General features: G+C 41.1%; 1 long non-coding RNA gene across 1 annotated transcript; it reads left to right on the forward strand.

Annotated features, from left to right (window-relative positions):
* The first annotated feature begins 1,125 nt into the window (after positions 1-1,125).
* Positions 1,126-14,615, forward strand: LOC134990316 (uncharacterized). Its single transcript, XR_010195195.1, has 2 exons — positions 1,126-1,442; positions 14,519-14,615. It is a non-coding gene; the product is annotated as an uncharacterized LOC134990316 (long non-coding RNA).
* Positions 14,616-15,097: the final 482 nt, after the last annotated feature.

The following is a 15,097-nucleotide window of genomic DNA, read 5'->3' on the forward strand; positions in this document are numbered from 1 at the left end:
TCTCGTAGTCCGTAGTGGATGCTGGGCGCCCATCCCTAGTGCGGATTGTCTGCAATACTTGTATATAGTTATTGTTACAAAAATTCGGGTTATTACTGTTGTGAGCCATCTTTTCAGAGGCTCCTTTGCGTTTATCATACTGTTAACTGGGTTCAGATCACAAGTTGTACGGTGTGATTGGTGTGGCTGGTATGAGTCTTACCCGGGATTCAATATCCTTCCTTATTATGTACGCTCGTCCGGGCACAGTATCCTAACTGAGGCTTGGAGGAGGGTCATAGGGGGAGGAGCCAGTGCACACCACCTGATCCTTAAGCTTTTATTTTGTGCCCTGTCTCCTGCGGAGCCGCTATATCCCCATGGTCCTTACGGAGTCCCAGCATCCACTACGGACTACGAGAAATAGATTTATCGGTAAGTAAAATCTTATTTTTGGTGGCTGTATTGTTGATGGTCTTCCATCTCTCATAACTCGCAAGTCGTTCTTTTACAAGCTCATGCTTATTATTATTATTATTATCATGTCTTATGTATACTTGACTGGCAGTGTATAATGAATTATAATAATAATAATCATCATCATCATCACCATCATCATATAATACTGTATTTTTGGGGGGAGGCATTGTTGATTGCCTTCTGTCTTTTGCAACTCACAAGTTGATCCTTTACCAGCCCATGTTCCTTTATTATCATCCTCTCTTGTGTGTGCTTGACTGGCAGCAGATAATGATAATTGTAGACTATTGTATTGAGGGGGGGGGATAAGCATTGTTGATGGTCTTATGTCTCTCGCAAGCCAATTTAAATCTCTTGTATTGCCCTGGCTCCTATGGTCTGTGATTTGCTCCATAGATAAGTTTGGAATTGCATTAGAATCTAGAAATCAAACATTATGTGGTTATTTGTTTTTGATGATTTGTTCACATCTCTATTCTTTTTTAATCAATTAATCAATAAATGATTTAATCAATGCATTACCTGCCTTGCACTACATGTTCCACCTCCATTTCCATGTACTGCCCTAGGGCCTCTGATCTAGTTTGTGATTAATGAAAACATTGTTTTTGTGGGGTCATATAGTTTATTAAACTGCCATCAGTGGCGGATCCAGGGGAGGGGCACACAGGCCCGTGCCCCCCCTGTCATTTCTAGCACTTTTTTTTCTCCCAAAGGTGAGCAGCAGCAACAACACGCTGCTTTCTCCATCAGTAATATTAGAGCCGAGCCGCGGCACTAAACAGCAGATCTAGAGCTCTCTATTCAGTGTAATAACAGGAGGTGACTGAGGGGGAGCTGTTGCGCACATCCTAGTGCAGCAACGACCTGCTCCCCTGCTACTGTACTGCGGAGCATCCTGTCTTCTCTGCCCCTACACTACAGTGGCAGTCTGGAGGAGCCTCTCATAGCCACAGTCGGTGATGTGTGGAGCAGTGACTGTGGTGAGTCATCAGATCTAATGCAAGTCAGTCTAGTGAGAGAGTGTGAAGCTTTTGGTAGGGCAGGAAGTAGGTCTGACTGAAAAACGTGACAGTCTGTAGTTAGTGTGTGTCTTCTGTGTGTGTGTGTGTGTGTGTGTGGGGGGGGTGGGGTGGTGGTGGTGGTAGGTAGGGTAGTGGCAGTCTGTCTGTAGTTAGAGTGTGGGTCTGGGGGAACTAGAAGTGACAGTCTGCAGTTAGTGTGTGTCGTGTGTGTGTGTGTGTGTGTGTGTGTGTGTGTGTGTGTGTGTGTGTGTATATAGTTAGAGTGTGGGTCTGGGGGAAGTGACAGTCTGCAGTTAGTGTGTGTCTTCTGTGTGTGTGTGTGTGTGTGTGGGGGGGGGGGTGGTAGGTAGGGTAGTGGCAGTCTGTAGTTAGAGTGTGGGTCTGGGGGAAGTGACAGTCTGCAGTTAGTGTGTGTCTGAGTGGTGGGGGAGTCAGTTTTCAGTACAAGTGTTTGTGTGGGGGTAAGAGCAGACCTAGTGAGTGCATGGGAGGGGGTAGTTTGCTGTTTGAATGAGTGTTTGTGTTGGGGGGGGGGGGTGTACCACGTTGGAAATATGCCTTTACCTATACAACACATTGTAAATGCATGTGGGTGGTCTCAATATATGTGAGTGTATAGTGTTCACTCTAGCCTTTCGCGGGGCCCTGCGCTCTGCCCCTTTTCTGAGTGTCAGAATGCGTCCTGCCCATTTGTGCCCGCCCTGCCACCCTGCTGATTACTAAAGGTCTGCCGCACCGGGCCGCACTGAAACTCCTGCCGCCGCACTGCCACTCCTCTCGCAGCGCTGTCACTCCTCCCCGCTACGCTGCCGCTGCTCCCGCCGTGCTGCCACGCCTCCCTTCCGCTGCCTCAGGCTTGTTACGTGCTGCCAGTTTAATTCCGAAGTGTCTCAATCAGGTTTATATAGCAACACGTGCTGCCAGTTTAATTCTTAAAGTGTCTCAATAGGGTTTATATAGCAATATGTGCTGCCAGTTTTATCTGAAGTGTCTCAATAGGGTTTATATAGCAACATGCGCTGCCAGTTTATTTCTTAAAGTGTCTCAATAGGGTTTATATAGCAATATGTGCTGCCAGTTTTTTCTGAAGTGTCTCAATAGGGTTTATATAGCAACATGTGCTGCCAGTTTAATTCTGAAGTGTCTCAATAGGATTTATATAGTTTAATAAACTATATAAACCCTATTGAGACACTTCAGAAATAAACTTTCAGCACATGAATGCTATATAAACCATTCTGGGACACCTTCGCTTCAATCTGACGGCACATTTACATTTAATTTGCTGTCAGATTGAAGCGAAGGTGTCCCAGGATAGTTCATAAGATACAATGTGCTGCCAGTTTAAGACACCTGCATACATATTACAATATAAATGTGACCCTGACTGGTTAACACATGTGTAATAAGCAGGATATATTAATAAATATTGTAAATATGACCAATGTTTATTTAAAATTTTATATATAAATGTATATGTGTTTATATACTCATGATGTGGAGTAGAGGTTTTGGGAGGTAATATGGACTCTGTGGTGTTTAATGGGGAGCGGGAAAAGTATTTTGCCTCGAGACTCTCCTTCAGAGATTTGTATGTACAGCTGTCTGATATCACAGCTGGGGGTGCACGAGTCATCATCAGACTTGGGGGGGTCCCGCGACCTGAGCGGGAAAGAGGACTGCTCTCGAGACCCTGGAGAGCAGAGTATAAAAAGGAGAGATCACAGCTGTTTACGTCAGACTGGTGTTGCCCCTACGGTGAGCATAACTTCTCTCTCCTCCTGCCCTGCGTTCAAGAGCTGTAAACATTAAAGCAGGAGCAGAGGAGAGGAAGGAGCCTCAGTCCGGAGGAAGGCGCACCTGAAGATCGGGCTAGAAGAGGGGACGGCAGAGAGTGGAGGCGTGGACGCTGTATCCAGGTGAAGAGGATTAGATACTGCGGCATACCGGAGCGGAGACTAATAGTGCAATCACCGAGGGAGTACAACACCATATGAGGTACATCTTGGTAAGAGAAACTCTCCCTCTGAGCTCCGGTGCCTTGCGCTGCTCACTTTCTTAATTTACGCTGTCAGTCCCGCTATCCTTATTATACACTGGCTACCAATTAAATATGCTGGCGCCACCCATCTACTCTACCTTCTCTGAGAAGACGCACCTGAGCTCCGCTTATTATAGCCGCTGACATCTCCATCTCTGCCTGCCGGAGCCCATATATGATCGGCTCATAGCTATAATTAGCCGCCCACGCTCCTCCTCGTAGAGCCGCCTCCACCTCTATCCCCGCCCGCTTGACTGCTATAAATTATCCGTTACCTGAGGGAAGCAGCCAACAAAACTCTGTTTGGGGAAGCCTCCCTTTGTTAATCGTCCAGCCTGCTTGATTTGATCACGCTGTACACTATAGAAGTGAAGTAGCATCACGAACTATACTTTGTCAGCATTACCTCAGAGTTATCTTCCCACCACGCTCCCAAGCTAAATGTCACTAGCATCGCATCATATGCCGCTCCCCTCACCTTTGTTGCATTTATTTGTCCATGATTAACGACAGCATTAATCCCACTGGTAGCCCTATTTGGTGACAGGAATCCATAGGTCACCAATAATAGTAACCGGGGGGAGTGGTCAGGATTGAACTACAAAGGCAATAGGCAGGAGCCTATTGTGAAGACACCTAAGGTCTGTGCGATATAAACTGTTATATATCATTATAGCATTACCTAGAAGGTCACATGTACAGGACACTCAGCATATTTAGTATGGAGCATTAATAAGTCTCAGCTGTTTAAATAAGGAAAAACTTGTTTAACCAAAGGAAAGAAGGGTCACAGGACTAGAGGAGTTATTATACAATAAAATTAGCAAGCATATCCCTCAAATACACGCGCTACTATATGTACTTACCTGATGCAAGAGAGTATTTCTATTTAGCCTGAGAAATTCCAGACTCTATATATATCTGTAAGGACATTATCTGGTCCATACTGAAGTAATTGGAGAGGATTCCTCATAATTCATAAAAGACTATATTGATCGTTGTTTTTACAAGCCAATGGAAATACAAATATATATATATATATATATATATCGTATATACAGTCTAAATATCCAGTGAAACAAACTAGATGAATACATTGACTCTATCAGAACAAAGAGGAAAAGCAGAAGAAATCACTTTGATGTTTTATAATAACATTCTTTGCAAAAAGTTATTTGTCTGGATACAAATGACACATTGTTTCACATACCAGGAAACCAGTGATACAAGTAACCTCTTCATGCCTATGACCCACATACAGGATATTTATAGTGATAGGGAATCTTTACAGTTCCTTGGATATTTCTAAAAAGGATTTCACCCACTGGATGGAATAAAACTCACAATTATAGGGGAATATATATATATATTCAGTATACAGAGGAGCTAAGAGGTTAAACCGGTGAAGGAGGGACAGTTTAAAATATATATGCATATATATAACCTCTCAGGAATAGTATATGGACTACACATCACATAAGTGTTGTAGCGGGACTTTCATAGCAACTGTAATGCCTTATTTAAATGTAATATTATTTACTGTTTTAATATTGCAGAGAAGAGCAAGGATGATTTATTCATTATAGTAAGTGTTTAAGTTGTTCATTATACACTATAATGATATTTATGTAAAAATACTGTTATTTATGATATTAATGTAATTTAATATGGATGTTGCCACAAGTATTTATTAATAACTAAAAATATATTTAACATAAAATATATTGAAAGACATCACTTGACTGTTGCGTACTTACCTGAACTATAAGGTATAGTGAAGAATTGCAGGAAGAAGACAAGGATTTTGTCAGCTGTAATAGATAAAATAATACAAAAAGGTCGGTAGGGTTTTCCCAAATTTACCCATTCAAGATATTACATTATCTATAATAAATTTGGGTGGAGGCACTGTAATAAAGGTACCGAATTTAGTAACCCCATAAATAACATCCAACCAATTAGGGTTACATAATGGAGGCACTGCTGCTGAGATCGAATATGGAGTGCATAAATGGAGAGGATATTTATAATTGGGGTAAAAGAAAGAGGGTGGATATTAAATGTAGTGTGGGTATTGGAGGAAATCTTGTAGATATATCTGAGGAGGCGATACTTAAAGAAGTAAAGAAATGGTATGGGATTAAGGATCCATACATATGTGATAAATGGAGAGGTAATTTGGGAGTGATATGTGCTGTATTATTAACCAACAGTAATGAATTGGATCCATCATTAATCCCTGCCAACATTATGCTAGAGAATGTTACAGGTAGAAGATTACAAATTATTTGGCCTATGATTCCACAAGACCTAAGTGAAGAAGCACCGGTAGAATGCGATAGTAGAACAAATGCAGAGGAAGAAGGGAATATTGGGGGTAGTTATTCTATCACTGGGGAGCCAGCAACAGACATTCCTAGAGGGGAAGATGGTACTGAACAGAATGTAGATGCGGTAATGGACAAGGTTGTTAGTCATTTTGAACGATGGCACTATGAGGGAGGATATAGAAGATTAAGAATATTTTCTGGAATTCTGCCAGTGCCGGCAGGGGAAGAAAATTATGATACCTGGAAAGAAACAGCTACTCAACAGTCAGAAGAATGGCGATGCCCCGAGCACATAAAAAAACAAAGGATCGTTGAGAGTTTAAGGGGGCCCGCTATGGGCATTATACATGCTACAAGAAGAAGTAACCCTAACTCCACCCTAAAAGATTACTTTGAGGCATTAGATTATTCATTCGGAACATTAGAGGATGTTGGTGATATTCTGGCAAGACTGAATCATACTTATCAGGAACCTAATGAATCTCTTACTAAATATATCTATAGAATAGATAAAATCCTGTATAAGCTCTTGGACAAAGGGGGAATAGAAGTTAAGGACATAGATGAATGGAGAATGAAACATCTTCTGCGTGGAGCTCTTACCAGCAATCCGGTAGCACAGAGATTGCGATGTAGTCTGACCAAGAGTCCTCCTTTCACGTTAGGAGAATTGATTAAAGAAGTAAAATTGGAGGAAGTACAGATTGAAAATAGAGAAAAGAGTTTGAAACGTGTTAAAGTAGTATTGCCGACAGCTGAAACTAATTTATCATCTGAAAAGCTATATAAATTAATGGAAGAACAAAACAAGAAACTAGATCAATTGATTACACTACAAACCAATCTATCTGCTTCATCGGCTATAACTCCCCTGGGAAGAGGAAGGGGGATTAATAGGAGAAATGATAATAGGAGTAGTTACAACAATTTCACCTGTTATAATTGTGGACAGTTTGGTCATAGAGCTTTCGAATGTATACAAGGAGGAAATATACGAAGGAACACCTCCCGGGTAGAAAGATCATCAACACCGACGGAAAACTTCAACGGGACGCCGATGAACCCCGCATCGACGCCCAACGTATAAAAATGTGTGCAATGGGGAGTACCCAGTGGTCTAATGTAATTCCCGATGGGATTATAGGAAAGGCTCCCATGGTACAAGCAATGATTGATGGACAACCCTGCAATGTATTATTGGATAGTGGATCCCAAGTATCTATTATTTTTGAAAGCTGGTACCGACAACATTTATCCCACATTCCCATTTTAGCATTTGATGGACTTGCAATATGGGGGTTAAGCAACCAAAAATACCCATATTTAGGATATGTTGTTACTCAAATTGAATTTCCTGTGAATTCAGGAAGCCATCAGCCTCCATTCCCATTTCTGGCTTTAGTTTGTCCTGATCCTCCTTCTGATCAAGGAGTGGTAACTGTTATTGTAGGGACCAACTCCCATTTATTCCGGACACTATCCGATTGGTGTATGGAACAAGCCAGACTGCAGGATGACTTTCAGGATAGAGAAGTTTGCAATTTCTATGGAATAACCATGAAGGTGTCAACTCCTTTGATAGTTCCGGAATCTGATGTAACATATTCAGTAGATGATGATCCTTTAATACATAAATTGAACGATTGTTTCATAGGTAGTGATATTTCCCAGGCAGACCGAGAACAGCTAGTGCAACATCTCATTCATCGTGAATCTGTGTTCTCGGTTGGAGACTGGGATTTAGGGACAGCTACTGGTATTGAACATAGAATTAAACTACACAATGAGAGTCCATTTAGAGAACGGTCTCGTCGATTGGCTCCTGCCGATTTTGATGACGTCAGGCAGCATTTGAAACATCTATTGGAGAATAACATCATTGCAGATTCTGAGAGTTCTTACGCCTCGCCAATTGTAGTAGCTAGAAAGAAAAATGGAGATATACGCTTGTGTATCGATTATCGTACCTTGAATAATAGGACCTTAGTGGATCAATATACTGTCCCTAAAATAGAAGAAGCGTTGGATTGCTTACAAGGAAGCCAATGGTTTTCCATTCTGGATCTTAGATGTGGATATTATCAAATTCCGATGCATCCGGAGGATCGTGATAAAACCGCATTTATTTGTCCCATTGGTTTTTTTGAATTCCTGAAGATGCCCCAAGGGATTAAAGGAGCCCCAGCGACTTTCCAACGCACTATGGAGCAAACAGTTGGGGATATGTGTTATAGAGAGGTGATTGTCTACTTGGATGACATTATTGTGTTCGGTAAAACACTCGAGGAACATAATGATAGACTCTTGAAAGTTCTAGACCGATTACAACAACGCGGATTGAAGTTATCTATAGATAAATGCAAACTGTGCCAAAATACCGTGACCTATCTAGGCCATGTTGTGAACCGAGAAGGGATCTCCACTGACCCTGGTAAAGTGGAGGCTGTAAGGGGATGGTCTCGACCAGTAAATTTGAAAGATCTACGTTCTTTTTTGGGTTTTTGTGGGTATTATAGGAGGTTTGTACCAAATTATTCCAAAATTGCTAGGCCCCTCACTGAATTAACCAAGGGATACCCTCCTGTGGTAAAAAACAAGGCTGCCAGAAGTACTAATAATAACAAAAATTACTTTAGGCCACAAGATAATTTTGGGGATAGATGGACACACGAGTGTGAAGTAGCGTTTCAACAACTGAAGTCTTGTTTAACACAATCGCCAGTACTAGCTTATGCCAATCCAGATTTACCTTATGAAGTCCACATTGACGCTTCTTTTGAAGGATTGGGGGGAGTCTTGTATCAAACACAACAGAATCAATGCCGACCTATTGCTTATGTCAGCCGAGGATTATCTAATAGTGAGAAAAACTATGCAGTGCACAAACTTGAATTTCTTGCACTCAAATGGGCAATCGTTGATAAATTCCACGACTACTTATATGGGGCCAACTTTTCAGTCCATACTGATAATAATCCTCTTACATATATAAATACCACAGCCAAATTAGATGCCACCGGTCATCGATGGTTGGCTGCACTATCCAACTACAATTTCACCTTAAAATATAAGCCTGGAGTTCACAATACAGACGCTGATGCCTTGTCTCGATTAACTCATTCTCCAACTACCAGCGATAATGATGACTGGGTGGAGGTACCTGCACCAGCACTTAATAGTCTATGCCAGCAGATTTTAACAATAAACACCCAGACCAGGGCAACTGTTTGCACACTGGGAGCATCCGAAACTGCCCTTCCATCCCTGTACTGTTGGATAAATAAAGCCGAAATAAACCATCTGCCCATGATCACCAAGGAACAACTAAGACTGGAACAACGAAAAGATCCCAATATATCAGTAATAATTAATTATATGCAAACAGGTCGTGTAACCCCCAATTACCGTTCTCTGTCCAATGCTCTAAAGACTTTAATACAACAACGAAAGAAATTACTATTTCGACAAGGAATATTGTATCGAAAGACTCTGAAAGCTAATGGAGAAGTAAGGTTTCAACTGGTCCTTCCTGCAGTGTTTGTTCCTTTAATTCTATCCTCATTACATGATCACCATGGCCATGTAGGCTATGATAAAACACAAGCACTTATAGCTGATAGAATGTATTGGCCGTTAATGAATGCTGAAATTGCCACATACTGCAGGAAGTGTCGGAATTGTATTTTACGGAAAACTTTACCTATGCATGCAGCGCCTTTAGTTAATCTAAGTAGTACTGGCCCATTAGAACTGGTATGCATTGATTTTTTATCCTTTCAAGGACCAAATGGACAAGACAGCAATGTATTAGTAGTAACAGATCACTTCACTAGATACGCTCAAGCCTTTGTGACCCCAAACCAACAAGCCATAACTGTCGCTAAAACCCTATGGGAAAAATTCTTTGTTCATTATGGGTTACCAGCTAGGATTCACACTGATCAGGGACGCGACTTTGAAAGTAATCTCATTAAAGAACTATGTGAATGTTGTGGAATACGGAAGTCACGTACCTCTCCCTATCATCCTCAAGGGGATCCGCAGCCTGAACGATTCAACCGAACCCTATTGAATATGCTTGGAACCCTGGATCCCAAGTCTAAACTGCAGTGGAAACAGCATATAATTCACCTTGTCCATGCCTATAATTGTACAAAAAATGAGGCCACTGGGTATTCCCCATATGTACTTATGTTTGGGCGAGAAGCCCGATTACCAATTGATATTAGCTTAGGAATATCCCCTAGTAGTGTCATGTCCTCCTCACACACTCAATATGTCCGGAAACTAAGGAAAGAATTGAAAGAAGCCTTTGAAGTTGCTTTGCAAGCATCTAAGAAGCAAGGAGAGAAGAATCAGAGATTGTACAACCAAAAAGTAGTTGAACATATCCTACTTCCAGGGGACAGGGTACTCCTTAGAAGACTTGGAATTCCAAAACGTAACAAATTACTAAATAGGTGGCGTGAGACTCCTTACCGAATTGTGGAAAAGTTACCTGGTATTCCGGTGTATAGACTTACATCTGAAAAAGGAGATGGACACATACTCACTTATCACCGTCATCACTTGTTGCCAGTTGGACAGGATGTATATTTCCCAGGAGATCTAGAAATGGAAAATAGCTCTGATCCGAAGAATAGTAAGCAACTCCCATCCGCTATTTCTCCTCGGTTCATGGAAGAAAGTAGTGTGGAGGAATGTCCAACAAATGACCTAGGATATTTCTATAGTCATGAAAGTCTGGACAATGTTTCTCTGGAAAAAGAGGTACCCATATCTCCCGTAGTCAAAGACTCATCACCTCCCGAGAAAGAAAATACAGATGTTGAGGATGATTGGAGTGACTCTAATGACAGTCCCATTCTAGATCCATCTGGAAGTGACTTATTTACTAGTTCTCCTGATATGATAGATAAGAAAACTCCAGTAGTTGGGGGAGAAAGATGCAGTCCTAGACCACAAAGACTGCGTAGACATCCAACAGTTTTTACCTATGACCAGTTAGGATGTCCAACCTATAAACCTCTAATTCTTCAGTCCAATATAGTACATTGCTGGCCTTATTTTGGGTATACTGAGTAGAGGAGACATATAACTATTTAGTATATACAAATTCTTTAATATGTATATATATGTTAACCTATTATTGGTATAGACAAGAGAAAAAAAAAAAAAAAATAATGTGGTGATCTTTGAAATTTAACCCCGACTTTGGTAGGTGGTGGTAATTTACAGATCACCAGGGGGAGAAATGTGACCCTGACTGGTTAACACATGTGTAATAAGCAGGATATATTAATAAATATTGTAAATATGACCAATGTTTATTTAAAATTTTATATATAAATGTATATGTGTTTATATACTCATGATGTGGAGTAGAGGTTTTGGGAGGTAATATGGACTCTGTGGTGTTTAATGGGGAGCGGGAAAAGTATTTTGCCTCGAGACTCTCCTTCAGAGATTTGTATGTACAGCTGTCTGATATCACAGCTGGGGGTGCACGAGTCATCATCAGACTTGGGGGGGTCCCGCGACCTGAGCGGGAAAGAGGACTGCTCTCGAGACCCTGGAGAGCAGAGTATAAAAAGGAGAGATCACAGCTGTTTACGTCAGACTGGTGTTGCCCCTACGGTGAGCATAACTTCTCTCTCCTCCTGCCCTGCGTTCAAGAGCTGTAAACATTAAAGCAGGAGCAGAGGAGAGGAAGGAGCCTCAGTCCGGAGGAAGGCGCACCTGAAGATCGGGCTAGAAGAGGGGACGGCAGAGAGTGGAGGCGTGGACGCTGTATCCAGGTGAAGAGGATTAGATACTGCGGCATACCGGAGCGGAGACTAATAGTGCAATCACCGAGGGAGTACAACACCATATGAGGTACATCTTGGTAAGAGAAACTCTCCCTCTGAGCTCCGGTGCCTTGCGCTGCTCACTTTCTTAATTTACGCTGTCAGTCCCGCTATCCTTATTATACACTGGCTACCAATTAAATATGCTGGCGCCACCCATCTACTCTACCTTCTCTGAGAAGACGCACCTGAGCTCCGCTTATTATAGCCGCTGACATCTCCATCTCTGCCTGCCGGAGCCCATATATGATCGGCTCATAGCTATAATTAGCCGCCCACGCTCCTCCTCGTAGAGCCGCCTCCACCTCTATCCCCGCCCGCTTGACTGCTATAAATTATCCGTTACCTGAGGGAAGCAGCCAACAAAACTCTGTTTGGGGAAGCCTCCCTTTGTTAATCGTCCAGCCTGCTTGATTTGATCACGCTGTACACTATAGAAGTGAAGTAGCATCACGAACTATACTTTGTCAGCATTACCTCAGAGTTATCTTCCCACCACGCTCCCAAGCTAAATGTCACTAGCATCGCATCATATGCCGCTCCCCTCACCTTTGTTGCATTTATTTGTCCATGATTAACGACAGCATTAATCCCACTGGTAGCCCTATTTGGTGACAGGAATCCATAGGTCACCAATAATAGTAACCGGGGGGAGTGGTCAGGATTGAACTACAAAGGCAATAGGCAGGAGCCTATTGTGAAGACACCTAAGGTCTGTGCGATATAAACTGTTATATATCATTATAGCATTACCTAGAAGGTCACATGTACAGGACACTCAGCATATTTAGTATGGAGCATTAATAAGTCTCAGCTGTTTAAATAAGGAAAAACTTGTTTAACCAAAGGAAAGAAGGGTCACAGGACTAGAGGAGTTATTATACAATAAAATTAGCAAGCATATCCCTCAAATACACGCGCTACTATATGTACTTACCTGATGCAAGAGAGTATTTCTATTTAGCCTGAGAAATTCCAGACTCTATATATATCTGTAAGGACATTATCTGGTCCATACTGAAGTAATTGGAGAGGATTCCTCATAATTCATAAAAGACTATATTGATCGTTGTTTTTACAAGCCAATGGAAATACAAATATATATATATATATATATATATCGTATATACAGTCTAAATATCCAGTGAAACAAACTAGATGAATACATTGACTCTATCAGAACAAAGAGGAAAAGCAGAAGAAATCACTTTGATGTTTTATAATAACATTCTTTGCAAAAAGTTATTTGTCTGGATACAAATGACACATTGTTTCACATACCAGGAAACCAGTGATACAAGTAACCTCTTCATGCCTATGACCCACATACAGGATATTTATAGTGATAGGGAATCTTTACAGTTCCTTGGATATTTCTAAAAAGGATTTCACCCACTGGATGGAATAAAACTCACAATTATAGGGGAATATATATATATATTCAGTATACAGAGGAGCTAAGAGGTTAAACCGGTGAAGGAGGGACAGTTTAAAATATATATGCATATATATAACCTCTCAGGAATAGTATATGGACTACACATCACATAAGTGTTGTAGCGGGACTTTCATAGCAACTGTAATGCCTTATTTAAATGTAATATTATTTACTGTTTTAATATTGCAGAGAAGAGCAAGGATGATTTATTCATTATAGTAAGTGTTTAAGTTGTTCATTATACACTATAATGATATTTATGTAAAAATACTGTTATTTATGATATTAATGTAATTTAATATGGATGTTGCCACAAGTATTTATTAATAACTAAAAATATATTTAACATAAAATATATTGAAAGACATCACTTGACTGTTGCGTACTTACCTGAACTATAAGGTATAGTGAAGAATTGCAGGAAGAAGACAAGGATTTTGTCAGCTGTAATAGATAAAATAATACAAAAAGGTCGGTAGGGTTTTCCCAAATTTACCCATTCAAGATATTACATTATCTATAATAAATTTGGGTGGAGGCACTGTAATAAAGGTACCGAATTTAGTAACCCCATAAATAACATCCAACCAATTAGGGTTACATGTACATCATTTTGCCCTTTTAAATTAAAATGTGCCCTCCCGAATCAAAAATGTGCCCTCCCCAAGGTCAGCACCCTGCCCTAAAAAAATCCTAGAGTGAACACTAAGTGTGTGTGTGTGTGTATGTATATATATATATATATATATATATATATGAGATAGATAGATAGATAGATAGATAGATAGATAGATAGATATCCCATCCAGGAACGGCACTTGGAGACAAATAATAGCCAGCTTGAAGTACCGTATATTTGGCTATTATTTGTCTCTGAGTGCGGTTCCTGGATGGCATTTACATGTTATATGTTCGAGTACTGGAGCAGATTGAATTATTGGAGAGTGGCAGCAGTTTGAGGATTATATATATATATATATATATATATATATATATGTACTGCGTGTGTGTGTGTGTGTGTGTGTGTGTGTGTGTGTGTGTGTATATATATATTTTAATATATAACATTTATACATACAGTACTTATATGGAAACCCCCTTAAAAAAAACCTGTGTTTGACCTCGGAAGGTGCTGCAGGGAGGGAGAGTGCTGTGGAGTTGACACTGAAGGCGCTGTGGTTGGGAGAGTATGACTGTACTGATGACATCGAAGGGGCTGTGAGAGTGCTATGGTGTGGACATTGAAGGGACTGGTGGGGTAGGGGGTATTGTGGTTATTGAAGGGGAGGTTATTGAAGGGGGAGTGCTGTGAGCTGGACATTTCTTTTTAACTATGCTGTCTCCATTTTATTTTTACAACTGACTATAATGCACAGGCTGTGGAGAGGAGCCAGGCCCCCATTACTTGGAACAGTCATCCGGAAAGGATTGGTCATCGACTAGAAGACAAAAGACCCACTGCATGGCAAGAAGGTAAGTGGAATGGCCTTGTTTTTTGTGTGTACCTCCCAGTGTGACTATAACGAGAGGTGGGGTTAATCGGGATTGCATATCTTGCGCGGCCATGCCCCTTCTAGTGAGTCCACCCCCCTTTTCTGTGAGCACGCGCGCTGAAGGTGCGTGCAAATACAACTGATACCACAGACATTCTCCTCTTCCCCTGTCATGGTGCCCCCCCTTTCATTTTTTTCTGGATCCGCCCCTGACTGCCATCCTGTCTGCCACTGATGTAACACAATGTGTTATAGATGTGCTCTATTCTTTTAAACTGCTGTATGTTTCTGCTGCTGCTCTGTCACTTAGTAATCAGCCAGCTTGCTGCAGACTTTGGCCAATATTGGTGAGCAATATTGCGAGCTGTGAGGTGATCAAAATCGACTGGAAATCACTGGAAATTAATGTTATTAATGTTAATAATACTGTAGGAACAAAATTGTATCCAAATGACATTATTT

The sequence above is a fragment of the Pseudophryne corroboree genome, chromosome 1 (genome assembly GCF_028390025.1).
Source record: "Pseudophryne corroboree isolate aPseCor3 chromosome 1, aPseCor3.hap2, whole genome shotgun sequence".
Classification (NCBI taxonomy): Eukaryota; Metazoa; Chordata; class Amphibia; order Anura; family Myobatrachidae; genus Pseudophryne; species Pseudophryne corroboree.